Below are 6,293 nucleotides of genomic sequence, written 5' to 3'. Positions count from 1 at the left end.
GATGTCTTCACTCACACCGTCACACACACACACACACACACTCAGACACACGGATATTCATCCATATAATTATGTCACATGCAGGATCTACATAGCACACAGGCATGCATGCACACACATACATACACACACCCCTTCACACCGAGCTAATCAAGACATGTGAAATAGCACACCGACTACCTCATCCCCATATTATTACTTACCCTCTTGCTCTTTTGCACCCCAGTATCTCTACTTGCAAATCATCATCTGCACATCTATCACTCCAGTATTAATGCTAAATTGTAATTATTTTCACCTCTAGGGCCTATTTATTGCCTACCTCCCTACTCTTCTACATTTGCACACACTGTACATAGATTGTTCTATATGTCTTTTCTTTTGTGTTATTGACTGTACATTTGTCTATGTGTAACTCTGTGTTGTTGTTTTTGTCGCAGTGCTTTGCTTTATCTTAGCCAGGTCGCAGTTGTAAATGAGAACTTGTCCTCAACTGGCCTACCTGGTTAAAAAAAGGTGATTTTTAAAATATATTTTTTTATAAATATCTGAACGTTCACACACAGTGGTAAATGTCAATGTTCTGTGTGTCTTTGTAGCGCGAGACAAACTTGTATAGATCCTTCCACATCCCAGCAGTTCTGAGTCCTTCCTCTATTGCACAGCCAGAACCCTGAGCCCAGGCAGGAGGAGGAGAATTAATATATACCATTTAGCAGACGCTTTTATCCAAAGCGACTTACAGTCATGTGTGCATACATTCTACGTATGGGTGGTCGCGGGGATTGAACCCACTACCCTGGTGTTACAAGCGCCATGCTCTACCAACTGAGCTACAGAATTCCCAATGCGGTACCAAAATTCCCAAAACCGGAATTCCAAAGTGCCTCCTATGTGATCTGGGACCGTTGGGCTGCGCCTGCGAGGGGAGATGTGAGGCTGTGTTCCTCGTTTATCAGAGACTGGCATCGCTGTAATTTCAGTGTTCAGATGCTATCGCTCCTCCTTCCCACAGGAGTAAAACAATAACAAGCTCAAACACAATAGACAAACAAGACCTGCTGGGGGCACACACACACACGAACACAGTCACACACACAGGCACACACACACACACACACAAATTTGAATCCAAGGAGAAACATTTATCCAGGCTCACTAACGTCACACAGGTCACAGATGTATGTAGGTACATTAAGCCCCCTTAACTGGTTTGTGGTCTGTCCCTTTTAATAGTCAAGGTTAGGACTCTAGTAACGGATGTACCAGACGCTGAACTTAGATCAGCTGTTATGAGGAAGAGCTGTGTGTTGTATAGGAAAGAAACGAACACTGATCTAGGTTCAGTTGTTAGGGTTGTTTTTGTCCCTGGTACTACAATTCAACATGCCCCTCTGGTGCTACTGACAGCCTTGTTGAATCAGAGATCTACTAATGTTCTCCTGACCGCCTTGTTGAATCAGAGCTCTGCTAACTGGCTTCTGTACAGTTCTGGAAGGCATGCATTTGTTATCAAATAGCGCCAGCCGCTGGACATTGTCTGAACTGCAGGAAGTTGAGTTGTGCAGTCAGAGAGCAGTGGAAGTGGAGGAAAGAAGAGAGAGACACCCAGCTGAGTTCTGGCTCCAGGCCCAGTTAACTCTCCCTGTCTGCCATCCTGCCAGTCTGGACAACACCCTCTTACATCACACACATAACACACACCTTTCTGTCCGTTTGGACTGGGCCCCCACCAATGCCACACCTCTCTATCCTGCTGTGTGGCGTCCTGGAAAATCAGAACTTGAGAAGACCACACAAACATCCTCTTCCTACACTTCACACAACCCTGATATAATGTCCACCCTAAGGGGATTTGTGCCATTCTAACTCGGACAAGGCTTACGTTCTTTACTTAAGGAGACGTGGGGAGTTCAGTTTAGTTTAGTAGGATCCCCGTCAGCTACTGTACGTGAAGCCGCTACTCTTCTTGGGGTCCACATAACACTTACAAATACATGACAAAGTTCAAAACCGGTGTAGACAAGAGCAACATAAGATCTGATATTTTATAATAGTTATATGTTGGAAAGACACCAAGAGACAACAAAAATACTGTTTACACACTATTCATGTATTGTATCGTCAGAATGTAGTCATACCCCTTGACTTATTTCACAGTTTGATGTGTTACAGCCTGAATTCAAAATGGATTAAATCTATGTTTTTTCTCACCCATCTACACACAATACCCCATAATGACAAAGTTGAAGACATGTGTTTAGAAATTTGTGCAAATGTATTAAAAATTAAATATGGATACATCTCGTTTACATGCTGTAAGTATTCACACCCCTGAGTCAATGCTTTGGCGGCGATTGCAGCTGTGAGTCTTTCTGGGTGAGTCTCTAAAAGCTTTCCACACCTGGATTGTGCAACATTTGCCCATATTTTCTATTCAAAATTCTTCAAGCTCTGTCAAATTCGTTGTTGATCATTTTCAAGTGTTGCCATGGATTTTCAAGCAGATTTAAGTCAAAACTGTAACCCTACCACTTAGGAACATTCACTGTCTTCTTGGTAAGCAACGGCAATGTAGATGTGGCCTTGTGTTTTAGGTTATTGTCCTGCTGAAAGGTAAATGTATCTCTCCGTTTCTGGTAGAAAGCAGACAGAACCAGGTTTTCCTCTAGGAATGAGCCTCGCTCCATTCCGTTTCTTTTTTATTAAAAAAAAAAACTCTCCAGTCCTTAACAATTACAGGCATACTCATAACATGATGCAGCCACCACTATGCTTGCAAATATGGAGAGTGGTACTCAGTAATGTGTTGTATTGATATTGTCCCAAATATAACACTTCATGTTTTTTGCAGTATTACTTTAGTGCCTTGTTGTCAACAGGATGCTTGTTTTGGAATATTTGTATTTTGTACAAGCTTACTTATTTTCACTCTGTCAATTAGGTTAGTATTGTGGAGTAACTACAATGTTGTTGATCCATCCTCAGTTTCTCCTATCACAGCCATTAAACTCTGTAACTGTTTTAAAGTCACCACTGGCCTCATGGTGAAATCCCTGAGCGGTTTCCTTCCTCTCCGGCAACTGAGTTAGGAACGACGCCTGTATCTTCGTAGTGACTGGGTGTATTGATACACCATCCAAAGTGTAATGAATAACTTCACCATGCTCAAAGGGATATTTAATGTCTGATGTATTTTACCCATCTACCAATAGGTGCCCTTCTTTGTGACACTTCCTCCCTGGTCTTTGTGGATGAATCTGTTTGAAATTCACACTGAGGGACCTTACAGAGAATTGTATGTGTGTGTGGGGTACAGAGATGAGGTAATCATTCCAAAATCATGTTAAAACACTATTATTGCATTGCACTATTATTGAGTCCATGCAACTTATGTGATTTGCTAAGCAAACGTTTACCTCTGAACGTATTGAGCCTTACCATTACAAAGGGGTTGAAGACTTATTGACTCAAGACATTTCATCTTTTCATTTTGAATTCATGTTGAAAAATTGAAAAACATAATTCCACTTTGACATTACAGGATATTGTGTGTAGATCAGTGACCAACAAATCTCAATTGAATCCGTTTTAAATTCAGGCTGTAACACAACAAAATGTGGAACAGGTTAAGAGGTGTGAATCATTTCTGAAGGCTTTGTATACATATTCATATTCATATATACAGTACAGTTAGATTAGAGCTTTAGAAAGAAGAGAGGTGCTTTATCTGGTTTTAAAGCTATACTTGCTGTTTGTCTGAATAACTTCTGGTGGCAGAGCATTCCACGATGACATGGCACTATAGATAACTGAACGACGCATTAACTCTGTTTTTGGTTTGGGTACCGTGAAGAAACCCATAGTGGCACATGTACAGTATGTGTGTATGTTTGAAGTGTATGCAAATAGATTATATAAGAGGTTAGGTTAGGTATTTTCAACACGCAAAGACTAGAAGAGAAGTAGTCAACTTCTCCTCAACCATGAAAGACTATCATGCATGTTGATGATGTTAGTGCGGTATGTGCAGTTAAGGGCAAGGCATGGTGCTCTGTTTTGAACCAGCTGCAGCTTTGCTCGGTCTTCCTTTGCTTCACCTGGCCATATTACCAGACGGTAATCAAGATGGGACAAGACCACAGCCTGAACAACTAATACAGTTGATCTTTGTGTCAAAAACTCAGAACATCTTTTTATAACAGACATACAGTACCATTCCCCAACTTCACAACAACTTTGTCAATATCACTTGACCAGGACAACTGACCACCCAATGTTACTCCTAGGAGTAACTTGTTCAATGGTCACACTCTTTACGCACAACTCCAGTTGAGGTTAAGGTCTAAGAGACTACTTTGAACCAAATACAATGCTTTTGGTTTTTGATGTATTTAAAACTAGTTTATAGTTAATTACACATTCTGGCACTGACTGTAACTCCTTGCAAAGAGTCTCAGTGATCTCACTGGCTGTAGGTGATGATGTGTAGAGTGTGCAATCATCAGCATACATAGTCATTTTATCTTTATGTGTAAAACAAGTGGAAAATCATTTGTAAAAATAGAGGAGAGTAATGGCCCAAGGCAACTCAACTGAGGGATACCAAACTGTACATATCTGATAGAGAAACTTCCACTGAAGAACAGACTCTGAGTTCTAATTGGATAAGTAACTCTCCCACCATGTGATATAAAGCCAAAACAAGTCAGTTCTCAATAACAAATTATGATGAATAACATCAAAGGCTGCACTGAAATCTAACAATAAAGCTACAACTATCTTATTATCCCATTCTTTTAAACAATCATCAGACATCAGAGTCTGTGCAGTACAAGTTGAGTGTCCTTCTCTATGTGCATGCTGAAAGTCAGTAGGTCATTTGTTCTTTGAAAAATAGCATTGTACTTCAAACACAATTTTCTCCATCCGTTTACTAAGAACAGGCAGCAAACTGATTGGGCGGCTGCGCTGCACCAGCAAAAGGGGGCTTTACTATTTTTAGGTAGTGTTACGTCAGTTGTTGGAATGAGACCAAGGTGCAGCGTCATAAGCGTACATCTTCCTTTATTTTGATCAACACCCAAAAAACGACAAAAGATAAACAAATGTAAAGTTCTGCAGACTACACAGCAACTAACAAAATCAAGATCCCACAACGGAAGGTGGGAAAAGGGGCTGCCTAAGTATGATCCCCAATCAGAGACAATGATAAACAGCTGCCTCTGATTGGGAACCGTACTAGGCCAACAAAGAAATTGAAACATAGATTTGCCCACCCAAGTCACACCCTGACCTAACCAAATAGAGAATTAAAAGGCTCTAAGGTCAGGGTGTGACAGGTAGTGGAATTACTTTAGCTTCCTTCCATGCTTGTGGACCCAAACACTCCTTTAGGCTTTGGTTAAGACATGCCAAATAGGGTTGGCAACACAGTCTGCTACCATTCTCAATAATTTCCTATGTAGTTTATCTATACCCGGTGGCTTATCATTATTGATGCATAACAATAGTTTGTTCACCTCTTCCACACAAACGTAACCAAATTCAAAACAGCAATCCTTCACTTTCAATATATCTTCAGTACACAAATATAATGGTTCACTGTTCAATGTTGTCATTTCACATCTGTTTGTCCACTTTACCAGTGGTTGAATTTGGTTAAGTCATTGAAATGATTGGCTATATCAAAAGGTTTTATTATAACTTACCCATCAACTTCAATGAACGATGGACATGAATTTGGCTTTCTGACCATAATATCATCACAAAGAAAATCCATCGTATTTTATGTAATTTATCTTGTTTTGGTAATATAATTTATTCTTGGTCACAAAATGTCTCAATTGACAGTACTTCAACCAATCAGCTGAGCAGTCTGACTTGTTTGCCAGCTTTTTTTGCATAGTTTCTTTGAACCACTTTTTCAATTCATCATTGATCCAGGGGGCTCTAACAGTTCTCACAGTGCGTTTCTTATCAGGCGCATGTTTGTCAACATCTGGATTCTCCTCCTTATACACATCAGACCACTCATGGACACAGACAGGTATACACACAGACAGGTATATACACACAGACATATTTACACACGGCGGGCAGTGACACACAGGTTAGCCCTGTCTGGACCGAGACAAGCAGACACAGCAGCCCCACTCAGATTAGGTTACACTCAATAAAGACCGTATAGAGACACACACCGTTGAATATAAACTCTTGTGTATGTGTGAGCATAGTGTTGGCGCTGAGCTCTCAAAAACACCTTCTGCACTCCGTTTTAGTGGCGTAAAAAT

Source organism: Oncorhynchus keta, chromosome 13, assembly GCF_023373465.1.
Source record: "Oncorhynchus keta strain PuntledgeMale-10-30-2019 chromosome 13, Oket_V2, whole genome shotgun sequence".
Lineage (NCBI taxonomy): Eukaryota > Metazoa > Chordata > Actinopteri > Salmoniformes > Salmonidae > Oncorhynchus > Oncorhynchus keta.
The sequence above is the reverse complement of the archived record's forward strand: the minus strand, read 5'-3'. Positions refer to the sequence as shown.